Here is a 12,624-nt window from a genome sequence, read left to right as displayed (position 1 = left end):
TCAGCAAATATTTAGTGAGACCCATTATAAATGAACTAAAGCATGATTAAGACGCTCTAAGCAATAAATAGGATATGGAGCTTCCACATTAGAAAAAGTCAAAGCCAGTCTAGTGGGAATTGTAAGTGAGCAAATAAGCAATCTCAGTAGATTAGAACATTAAAGATACAAAAGAGCATATTAGTCTATGCCTGTAGGACTAAAGTTGCCTTTCCTTAGAAGAAATTCTTTAAATGTGAGATTAAAAGAGCATGAGCTTTTGAAATAAGTACTTACTGAGAGTCTACTATGTGCCAGGCTATCCTTCCTCTGAGGAGCCATCAGTAAACAAAATCCAAGCTCCTCTTCCCACAGAATTTACAGCCTAGTGAGGGGTAACAAGAGTGCTAGTGCTGTGTGTGTGTGCGAGTGTGTGTACATGTGTTGTGTGTATGTGCGTGTGTTAATAGCTGTCAGGGTAGGACTTACTGAGAAGTCATCTGAGTAACAGCACACAGGAAGTGAGGTCTTTGTACAAGTAACAGAGAGCTGCAGATTGCAAGGGCAGTTTAAACCAGTGCTACCTACTGCAGTCAGAAATCTGTGTGCTCCAAGTGGCCTCTGAATGCAGACCTAAGTGTAGGTAGGCTGTGGGTTGTAGGATTCAGGCAGAAGGGCCAGTGTATACTCAGGTCCAGGCATGACTACAAACGTGGCATCAGGGGAACCTGGGCAGCTCACACTGGGACCACACAGCGGAGTATGAAAAGAAGCAGCAAGATTGATGAGCGGAGGCCGTACTGATTGGAATCCTTAAAGCCATACTCTTAAGACTTACTTTGGGTGCTGAGGATATAGCCCAGTGGTTACAGCTTCTGCCTGGCAAGAGAAAGGTCCTGAGTTCAATTCCGCAAAAAAAAAAAAAAAAAAAAAAAAAAGATCTGTACTTTGTCCTCATGACCAAAAGGAGAGTTTCACATTTTAAAGCACAGACTCACAGCTCTGCAGACCTTGAAAGGCAACTCAGCATCATCCCACCAGGCTCATGGAGAAGCTACCAATTAATGGACACATACATTTTAAAGGTCCTCCTGATTTTTAGAATTTGGAAGTGAATAGAAGGCCAAAAATATTTTAGTGGCAAAAAGTCTTGGAAAACTGACTGCTTTTTCAATGGGAAAATAATAGGGTAACACCTTTCATCACTTACTCAGTCTTTGACACTGTTCTTACTACTTACCAAGTTTTACCAGGTGTCAATAAATATAGATTATTCCATCTTCTTTCAGCCCATCTTTAAGGGCGAGATAAATTCATCAGATTCTTTCGGCCGGGGATATAGCTCAGTGGCACAGCACCTGACTGGCAAGTGCAAGGCCCTGAGTTTGATTCCTGGTACAAAAGAAATAATTCTCAATGCTTTTCAGACATCCTACTGTGACAGTAATGCTGAATCTATCATTATTGTTACTAAGTGATACATTTCCTCCAATTTCAAATAAAATACTGAAGTGGTCATTCTTTCAAATCAATCTTAAGCATGTTCCCTGACTGTCCCGCTTTTTAAAATCTATCTGGATTTAAACTGTGGCATCTGACAAAGGTTACTGGAAAACCATTTTGTGGTGGTCAGACAGGGAAGAGACATGGAAGAGAAACGATCTGAGATACTGCCTGGGAAAAGATCAAACAGCAGAAAGAAATGCATTGATCTGTAAAGGGAGTTTTGCTCAGAGTAAGGAGAATTAGATTTGGCTTGAGCTGAGAGGAATATTTGTTCTGTGGTTGTTATTACATCAGATTGTGGAGTTACTCTTTGCAGGATATATGCTCACTTTCCACTGGAAGAAATATTTATTTCACTAACCGCTCCGCGGGACATGACTAATAAATAATAAATGGGAACAATAACTCCATTCGGTACAATTTATTTCAGTGGGTCAAGGTACATTTTTATTGCTTGCTGTTGAGGACCTTGGCTAGGAGTGTGTCCATGTGTTTATTCATCAAGAGGCAGGTACTGATATTGGCAGAAGAGGGAGACCAACAGGAACTAATCAATTCCACTACCACGGTGTCTGTCAGATTGAGCGGCCAGTGCACAGCCCGTGTTCAGCATTCTGAGAGCCGCGAAACCACAAGCCAGTAAAACCTCCTTCCCTCTTGCAGTTATACATCCTATCAAAGGACACATTTCCCCGGCTTGGGCACGCTGTGACATTCAGTGGTGAGGAGGAGGTGGGAGAGATTCTGGCTGGCACTGTTGGCTGTTGGGCCAGCTGTGCAGCATCAGGTTACTCGGAAAACAACCCTGCATTTTTCACTCCCCTGAAGGTGGAGGGTGGTAATTCTTGGGCTCAATACTGTAAAATATAGGAACATGAGAATGTGCTGGAGTAAATTTCAAAGCCATTGGACTTTGTGGTCTTGATATCTACTTGGTACCTGACTTTGGGTTTTACAGAACGATTGCCTTGGGTGCTTTGTGGGCATTGGGCTAGATATGCTCTTAGCTGATGCCAAAATTTGGGTGCACTCACAGTGACCAGACTGTTGCGCTGTCTTTCATTAGAACTCTGCTTACATAGGAATATTTCTAGGCTATGCACTGTTAAATGAAGAAAAAAAGGATTACAAAAGATGGATACATGTGTATGCATTTAAAAATAAATTCCATGTACAATATTCATAGGGAAAATCTGGAAAAGTATGCAGCAGCAATATTACAGATAGTAATTTCTGAGTAGTGGGATTTGAGTTAGTTTTTCATGTGGTCACAAATGTACTTCATGCTATTTGAACAGTGCAGATTTTAGGTTTGACTTCTGCATCCACCAATTAACCAAGAGTTGAGTGATTTTAGGTGTTGTTGAACTTCTCTAAATATCTGCCTCTGCATTTATAAAAATGGAAACAATATAAGTATCTGCCAGTATAAGAAATTTGATGATGTTAGACAAGCAAACAGCATAATTAGGCCCTTATTAACAGTAAAGACTCCATAAATATTAATTATTACTCAGATGGTACTGTCTGGTTGGTGGTGTTGTTATTGGTACATATATTTATTTGATAAAACTAAGAGAGTCTTTACCTCAGACCTATGACTGCCTGCTCACCTGTGTGGTGTTTGCATACTCAGTGGCACAAAATCATCACAAAAGAAATTTCAAAACGGATGGGATTGATTAGTTTCACCCCTGCTCACACCACACACCAAATAGGCTCAGTTCATATTTTATCCAAGAAAAAACATATATTCATGTTTTTTGTATAAGTAAAAAGAAAGTAATCTTCAGAGCCTTGTGATTGAGCTTCATACAAGGATCTTTTGCTTGTTTTTAAATCACCATGGTTGGGTGAAAATGAACATCATCTTCAGCTGTGAACAAACATCTCACTCTTACAACCAAGCCCATGTGAGAAAGGAGAAATAGCCTCTAACATGATTTTTGCAATCTGAGGGACTCTAGAAAGATATAAGCAATGGGTGAGTAGGTGACTTAGAAAGATGAGTATGTTTGGTTAGGATTCTAGAAATCCCTATACTTTCATATGTATTTAGCAGCTGTAGGTATTTTGAACTCTTCATGTGGTTCAAGGCATTTTACCTGAATCTCCTACCATAAAACCATATAGGTAGAACCAAGTGCATTTTTGTAAGAGAACTGACTTCATGTGGGAACACCCATCTAGTGATATCTTAGTTACTTTTCTCTCATTGCTCAGACAAAATACCCTACACCCAAAGTTAAAGGGGCAAATGTTTTTTTAGCTCACAGTTTGCAGAGGTTTCAGACCATAATCGTCTGGCTCCAAGGCAGGGTGATACATGGCAGACGCACATTGCAGAAGAGAAACAGTTCATGGCAGGCAGAAGGCAGCAAAGCAACAAGGGGTGACCACAGCTCTTTCTGTCCCTTAGATTTTATCCAGGAGACTGAGAATAGGTAGCACTCACACCCTTAATCCTAGTGCTGTTGATCCTAGCATTGCACCATGAATCAATCCCAACATCACACATTCTAGATCCAGTCACCTCTGAAAAAGCCCCACCTGTGACTGCATGAGGCCCTGAGGGGACATCTCAACACAAGGCATACAAAGTGATAGAATTCCCCAAACTGTAATAAGTCATGCCTTTCAAAATATCATCCCCCCACATCTGACAGGATGTGCCCTCCCCACTTACAGTTAGGTCTAAAATTCCCCCAGAGGACTTATTTCCTTGGATTAGTCATTACCTCTAGAAGATTGACCTTTTCTCGGGAGGGAGTAAAGATTTGAGTTTGAGGAGCAAAGCCACCTGCCTCTCTCTGAGCTGCCATTCTGACATAGCTAAGTTTCCCAGGTGAACATCTCTCTGTAGCTCCAAAACACTTCTTGCAAATTGACTTCTTGCAAATTGAGCCCTGTATTGGCAGATGCAGCAAGTGCAAGGAAAGGATCACAGTCAAGGCTGTTCAGACCTAGGGCAAGAAAAGAGAAGAACAGTTCTGAAAGGCTTGGCCTTAAACACTGTTAATATGTGAGAGGGAATGGTGGCAAGGTGAGGTCAAAGGGCTCAGGGAGAAACAAAGCCTGCCTGAGGTTTCTTTCCTATTTTTGTTTCAGATCATATCTGCCCTGTAGTGATGTTCTTACGGAGGACTTCAGAGACCAGTCTGCCCAGCAATTTTCCATGTACTGTGTGAGTACATGGAAAAGGCCTGGGAAGTTAGTTAAAATGCAGTCTCCCAGCCTATTTCTAGATAATTTCGTCGGCTGCTCAGAGTAAGACCCGGAACTCCATACTGGCATAAGCACTGTTGACATTCTGGTGTTGGTTGTCTCGGAAGCACACTTTTAAAAACTCTTCTGTTCCAAAATCTCTTCTATTCTAACTCTGTTAATATGAGGTGAAAATCTAACTCTGTTCTAACTTCTTCAATTCAAGCTGGAAGGACCTAATGGAATCCTAAGGTGTTTAATAACACTCTTGTAGAGAAGTCACGTGCCTCATTCTAGACTACACTGACTTTAGATTATATCAGCCATTTGGGGTAGAACTGGCTGGAAGCTGGGTATTGCTTACTTGAACCCACTGTGTCCCAGAGACTTCTCTAATTTCACTCCAGCCTGGCCCTCTAAAAATAGTTACCTCCATTTCCTAGAATGTGTGCTCTCTTTCTGCTGCCCAGAAAAGCTGAGAATCCTTTGTACATTTAATGACAGGTCAGAAACCCGTGTGCAGAAAAATACGTGGAACTGAGGCTCCTAGGACACTGGCTGGCTGTGTGGTTGCAGATTGCAGAGACCCTCTAGTCTCAGTGCTGCACGCTCTGCACTACGTGACCAGACCCTAATCTTCTGGAACTCAGGCTCATACATCCAGTCCAGAACCGGCAAAGAGCAGGCGCAGTGTTCTAGCCGTACAACTTGAAGGCAGGTCCACAGAGGCTTCTGGTCTGTGTCTTTTTCTCCTGGACTGAAGGCTTGTACCACGGCGGTAGCCACACAGTCTCGCTTTCTGGGGAGCAAACCATGTCAGAAACTGCATTATTCTTCACTACTTCCTCTCATCCAGTGTGACAGCCTCACCTTCAGCTTCTCCCCGAGATAGATGCTTTGATGAGATGACCCTACAGGTTTTCTGTTTAGAACCACGTTATGGTGGAAATCATCATACCCTTCGTACAGCAATCAGGATCGCAGTTATTTTGTCACTATGTGAATCCTCCCAGGTAGGGGTGGCTTTGCCTTCAGGCTGATCAGTGCATTGACTCAGGCTCTGCCTCTGTCCCACAGCCACACCACAGCCTGAACGACTTGGAGAGAAAGGGCCTTGAAATCCATGGTGATGCTCAAGGGCACAGCGGAAGAGGCTGCTTGACTCTCGACTGAGAAATCTTCTGAGGTCACAATGCACAAGTTCCAAGATCTTGTAAAAATGAACTTGTCCAGGACCTGTGGGCATCGGTCCTTTTTACCTTCGAATCCTCGATTTGGCTCAGACCAGGTCAGGGTGGCAGGAATAGATGGAAACTCCATGCTTCACTGCCAGGGTGTATGGCTTTCATGAGAGAAATATCGCATCAACAATGATAAAACTTGAGAGTGACACAACAGAAAAATGTGATTTTAAAAAATATTTTGTGGAAAGAAACTTGTTCTAATTAGCAATCAAATAATAATCAAGCATGAATTTTTTCTCCCTCCCTCTCTCTCCTCCCTGTCTCTTACACACACACACACACACACATGCGTGTGCATGCACACACACGCACCATGCATGTATGGAGAAATGGAGACTTGTGGGTACATAAGAAGTAAATAACAAAACGTCAGAATACTAGAAATAGAGCAATTTAAATCCAGAGCAATTGAATTTTCACTTAAAAATTGAAATGATAGACTATGAGAAGATGACATAAACCTATAGAATGAACGTTTTGCTTGGGGATGTTGACATTTTCGCTCCCGATCCTTTTGTTTTTGGCCTTCCCGTGCAGGTCTATAGAGTAAACAACTAAGCCATATTTCTGCTCTATTTCTTTTTTGCTCTTCATTATGATATCTTAGAATGTTGATAGACTGATTTACTCTGACCGATTTAATCACAAAGACTGATGATAGAGAATTTAGGCATCCATCGCGGATCCTGGCACATGGTCCGTTCCTCTGTCCACTCATTTACGTGTTCGCGCACTTGCTCACTGCTTTTCTTTTTTTTTTTCTCTCTATGAGAGATTGAGATTGAACAAGGGCCTCTGCAGTGGGCTACCCCTCCAACCCATTTTATTTGTTATTTCATTTTGAGACAAGGTCTTGCTTAAGTCACTAAATTGCCTGGCTGGATTCAAATTTCCAATCCTTCTACCTCAGCCTCCTACAGTACTGGGATCACAGGCATGCACCACCGCACCTACTTGTTCATCTACCGACTGAGAGTTAGATGCAGAATTCCACTCCGAAATGACCCCACCCTCCTCCCTTAAGTCCTCTATTTCAGGCTTCCTGTTAGTGCTGTTATGTCCTCTACTTCCTTTCTTCCCCCGCTAGCCACCTCTTCCCCACCACCACAGGCATCCGGGAAGTCTCGCAACATCTAAATTACTACCCATCCCCGCTCTCAGCAGGGACCTTCTGAGTCCTCTTTGAAGCCCACGTAGGAGAGTGATACCTGGTCAGAGCAGGCATTTAATGAAAGCGGAATAAACAATTCAACCTGTCACTTCCCATATCCTTTTCCTGTCTCTGGGTCACAGCTCAGGGCTTTACCGTCTGCAAACTGCAGTCACTCACCCACGTCTCCGAGTCCTGTTATCTTTCTACTTCGAGCCCGTTCCCCACGTTGCCTCCTACAGCACTGTTCTAGTCTCGCCACTCCTCACAAAGCTCACGTTCTTCACTGAGCGCTCAAAGCCCTCCCTAATTTGGCCCCAGTTTACTTCTTCCCTCATACCTCTTCATACATCCCACCCAAAGACTGATGGCTTCATCCGTCCCAACCACAAAGCAGCCCTTCTAGTTTCTAAACCCTTCTCTCTGTGTAGCGTATTCCTTCTCGTACCCCCACTTTCACCCCATCTAATCCTATCCAATCTTACCCACTTTTGAAAATGCACTTCTTCATTCTTCATTAATGTATTTTTCTCAGTCCCTTCAGGGATTCCAGTAAACTTTACTTATAGCATTTATCACATTCTTTTGTGCATTTGGGCAATTTGTTACCATATCTTAACTTCTATGAGGTGATGGTCTCGTGATAGGGGAAATCTATGTCTTATTCAGCTTTTCACTGCAGTGGCTAGTAAGTGCTTTATACATTTTCAGCACTCAATAAGTGTTTTTAAATAAATTTAGTTGAACACAGAAATACGGTATAATCCTTCCTCATAAAAGAAGGAGAAAAATACATTGAAGAACTTGATAGAGTAAAAGCTGTTAGCTTGTGGCCCTGGAGACAGTTTATACACAGCAAGAAAATTCAGGTTTATAACATCTACTTGCAATGTCTTACACTGATGGTATATGTTCCTCTCTGATTCATACAACCTGGTGGCGTATCAGCAATCAAAATCTAGACATGCATAAAATTCAGCCATTTCGTTTGACAGTGCAATTACAGATCTCTTCTATCTTCTTCAATTCAAGCTGGAAGAACTTAATGGAATTCTAAGGTGTTTAATAACACTCTTGTACACTTGCAATGTGACGGATGCCATGTTAAACGTTGTTTGCATGATCTACTCTGCCTCTTTATCACTCTGTGATGTAGGGAAAATTGTGAATCCATATTTCCTAGGTGAGAAATATGAGGCTTTGGGAGCTTTAATAACTTGTCCAAGTTATATAAAGCAAGGAGCAGGCAGGGTCAAGGTCAAGAATCCATACTGTCTGATCCAACAACATCCTGCATTATACAGCTACAGCAATATTGTCAAGATCTTTTCATGATTAAACAAGAAGCACAGATGATAACTATAAGCTTCTGACATTTCTGCCATGTCCATCATTTAGCACTTTTAGCCAGATTTTTGCTAGTAAATAAGGCAAGCTTTTCTGTCCTAGGAAATACAAATTTAAATCGAAAACGACTCGCTTTCATGTCTCTGAGTGTTGTGCACTCCTCTTTATCTATTCTAATGTCTTCTGTGCTTCCGTACATGCTTTAAGTTTTCTATCATTTAAAAAAACATACTGCAAAAAATAAAACAAAATAAGGTTTGTTAGCATCCAGCAATTCAGAATCATTCTTTAGGGGAAAGGCCAGGTCAAAAATTCCTAAGCAGGGCTTGATTTATCAATTTTTTCATCAACATTTTCTTTTCAAGATGATACCTACTGAGATTCATCTCTCAATTCAATTTAAATTTAGATAATGAGTTTTCAGAAAAATGCATATGAAGAAAGGTGGCCAGAGATTGGCATACTTTTGCTTTCTGCGGAGGGCAATTTCTTCCTTTCATAGGCATAGGCTGCCCTCTGCTGTAAGATATGAGCTTTACAACCTCTGGTCTGATGACAGTTCAAATCTATCAGATGTATCACGTAAAATAAGGCTGTAAGGTATGATTGCCTTAGATCTAAAAGGCAGAATCCAGGCATTCAGACCGGTGGTTAAGGTAATGACTTGATTCTCACATGTAGCTGAAAAAAACACTGCTCCCTGGATGGTGACTCCTTGACTGTTCAAATCTCATTTAGTGGAAGGTCAGAGCTACTAGGCAGAGAACTGCTTTCACTGCCCTTTTAGAAAAAAAAGCCAGCTGATATGACAAGTCCCCATTGCCAGATGGTAACCCCGATAAAGTGAGCCATGTACATAGTAGTTGTTTAGTAAGTTTTCATTTGATCTTTGTCATAATCATATCAAAGGGAGAAATAATAAGACCAGCTATTTGGTATAGCTTGGAGTTATGTGAGTGTCTGCCCTTTTGCTATTTAAATCAATAGTTGGTTAAAAGGAGAATTTAGATGTGATAAAGACACTTTGAAATACCAGAGAGTTCACTCTGTTTATAGCGTGGAACCCACGAGGCTAGCCTGCCACATTTCACAAAGGTTTTCAGTAAGATATAAAACCAGTTGTACTTACCACCAAAAAAAAATTTGGTTAAAACCTAATATAAGTTAAAAATTCAACAAGAACATCCAGTCTTCATAATCATCTGATTAATGAAAGTTTCACTTTTTTATTTCTCCGTGCTTTCTTCTTCACCTTTGAGCCCTGATGGACGCTAGGGTGGATGAGCAAAGGGAGCAACGCGTTCCTTTCCACACCAGCCCTCCTCAGCATGGGGCCACTCGCTCCTCGGTGGGAGGTACTGTGCTATGGGAAATAAGTGTTACATTAGGCTCACAGGGTTATTTTTGGTCTCCAGTGTTGGTATTTCACTCTCAAATCATTCAGAAACTGAAGCACTGTTGCCATAAGGTAGTAGCTACAGGAGAAATGCTGCAAGTATTAAGGTCTTTATGGATTTAATTTTTTAAAAATCTATGAGCAATTTGGTCAGAACATTAACTTTCTTCAGGCCCACTGCAACATCTCTTACTATATATGTTCAGGAATGCAGAAGAGCACATCAACGTAACAGCATCATTTTTATTTTGCCCGCTGTGGTTAAAGTTTTTCTTGTATTTTGACAGTGAAAAAAAATCAATCAAGGAAAGAGAATATGATTAACACAGAGAAGAACAGAATGGCCTGGTATATTTAGAACACTGATCATTTAGCTTTGTACCTTTTTCCTTCCTCACCATGGGAAAATATTTCATCCTTTGGCAGATATCCAAAGCTTGTTGCTCTGACTTTATAAATCACATTTATTACCTTAAAATTAATCACAGCAACTTTTGAAATGTAGCACATACTTTTGAAACTCATGAAGCGGGCCGTGGCTGTGCACACCAATAATCCCTGCCCTCGGGGGATTGGGGGACTGAGGCAGGGGAATTGTCGCAAGTTCAAGACCAGCCTGGGTTACAGAGTGAGTTCAAGGCCACCCTGAACTGCCCTGTGAGACCCTGTCTCAAAAAGAAAAACAAAAGAAAGAAAGGGTCTTAGTTACTTTTCTCTCATTGCTGAAACAAAATATCTGACACCCAAAATTAAGGAAGGAAAGGTTTATTTAGCTCACTATTTGTGGAGGTTTCAGTGCATACTCAGCTGGCTCCAAGGCAGAGTGGCACATGGTAGAGGGCTACAGTTCACAGTGGCAGAAAACAGCAAAGGCAACAAAAGCAAAAGGGAGGAGTGGTGGCAAGCAGCCTCTTTCCCTCCCTTACATATGCAAACTATGCCCCAGGGCGGATGTAGCACTAACACCCATAATCCCAACATTGGACCATGAATCAGTCATAAACTCTAGAAGCCTGCCCCATGATTGCATGAGGCTTTGGGGGGACATCCAGACACAAACCATAACAGAAAGAGAGAGAGAGAGCAAGAGAGTGAGTGAGTGAGAGAGAGAGGCAGAAAGAAAGAGAGAAAGAGAGAAAGAAAGAAAAAAGAAGAAAGAAAGAAAGAAGAAAGAAAGAAAAAAGAAAGAAAGAAAAAAGAAGAAAGAAAGGAAGGAAGGAAGGAAGGAAGGAAGGAAGGAAGGAAGGAAGGAAGGAAGGAAGAAAAGAAATTCATACATTCATTGACCTCTACAGACTTACAGGGAAAAGACTCCTTTTTGAAATTAGGTGCCCAGGTGCCTTGGATTCACAGTCCTTGTGCCCCAGACTCCCAGGTAGCCTGGGTTGTAGGCTAATTCCTGGAGCCTGGCGGAAAGAGCTTTTTCCTTTGTGTTACTCACAGTGCTCTCAAGGGCCCCATCCTTCACCTTCTACTCCTTCCCGCTTTTGCTAACCCTTCAGCTCCGTACAATCGCTCTGCTCCATCCCATGCCCATGCTTGAGCTGCTGCTTTTGCCTGGGATTCCTCCCCATCTGCATCTTGTTCATCAAACTTACATTTTCATTTACATTTTGGATGAACTCTTGATGCTCTGAACGTTTATGGTACCACAGAATTAGTTCTCATAGAATAGATTTCCATTACCTCATGTCTTATAAGAAAGTGCAGGTATTCTTTGTTATCTAGTTTCCTAATAATCATAAAGGCTTGTTTATTGAATACATATACTAAGGTAGGAACTCTGTGATGTATTTTTGTGCATTATTTCTACACTGTCTTAGTCACTCTGTCGTTGCTGGGACACAACACCCAACACCCACAACTGAAAGAAGCTTATTTAGCTCCTGGTTTAGAGGTTCCAGTCTGTGGTCAGCTGGCTCCAAGATGAGAAGGCATGGTGCAAGGACCAGCGGAAGAAGAGCTGCTCACACCATGATGATCAGGAACCAGACCCGAAGGAGGGAGATTCACAGTACCAGATCACACACCCCCCACCCGCGTCTTCCACCAGATCCCACCTCCTGACGTCATATTTAGTTACAGCATCCCCATGATTCAACTGCCTTGCTAAAGTCCCACCTATGTGTGTGAGAGCCTTTGGGGAGACATCTAGATATAAACCATAACATGTGCCTCTCGTTAAGCATGAAATTGCACAGATGTGAAGACTGAGGTAGGGACATTAGGTGGTTTGGTTGTGAGTATGCAGGTTGTGTTTGTGCAGTGCAGACCTAAGCAACCCCGTGTTCCTTCTGTCTACGTGCCCTGCTATTTGTCACCATTTTGGAATGCCTTTCCACTCACTGGCCCCACTGGACCACAAGCCCTTTTGCGTGAGGCACATTTTTGATTCCTGGTGATGCTCCCATGTCGAGCACAGAACCACGCATCTATGCCGAATGAGTGGGTGAAAGAAGTTAATGGATCATCGCAAAACCTTTGGAAGCAAAGATGAAAGGTAAATTCTTCACTTCTAGAAGCTGAAAATGGAGATTGCTGGGAAGAGGCAACTTGAATTCTTCTGAATCTGGGACCATGTCATCACTTCCTATGTACTTTCTTGCATCCACATCTTCCCTGTACCTCAGTACAGAGGAGCTGTGCAGAGTCCACTGTCTCAGAACAGCCAGTGCCACCCAGGGTTCTCGCTGCTCTTTCCCTTTTCTCACCCAGTCTCCTCCCCCTCCTCCTTCTTCTTTTCCTCCTCCTCCTTCTCCTCCTCCTCCTCTTCTCCTCCTCCTCCTCCTCTTCTCCTC

The sequence above is a fragment of the Chinchilla lanigera genome, unplaced genomic scaffold (genome assembly GCF_000276665.1).
Source record: "Chinchilla lanigera isolate Chin_1 unplaced genomic scaffold, ChiLan1.0 scaffold00043, whole genome shotgun sequence".
In the NCBI taxonomy this organism is placed as follows: domain Eukaryota; kingdom Metazoa; phylum Chordata; class Mammalia; order Rodentia; family Chinchillidae; genus Chinchilla; species Chinchilla lanigera.
The sequence above is the reverse complement of the archived record's forward strand: the minus strand, read 5'-3'. Positions refer to the sequence as shown.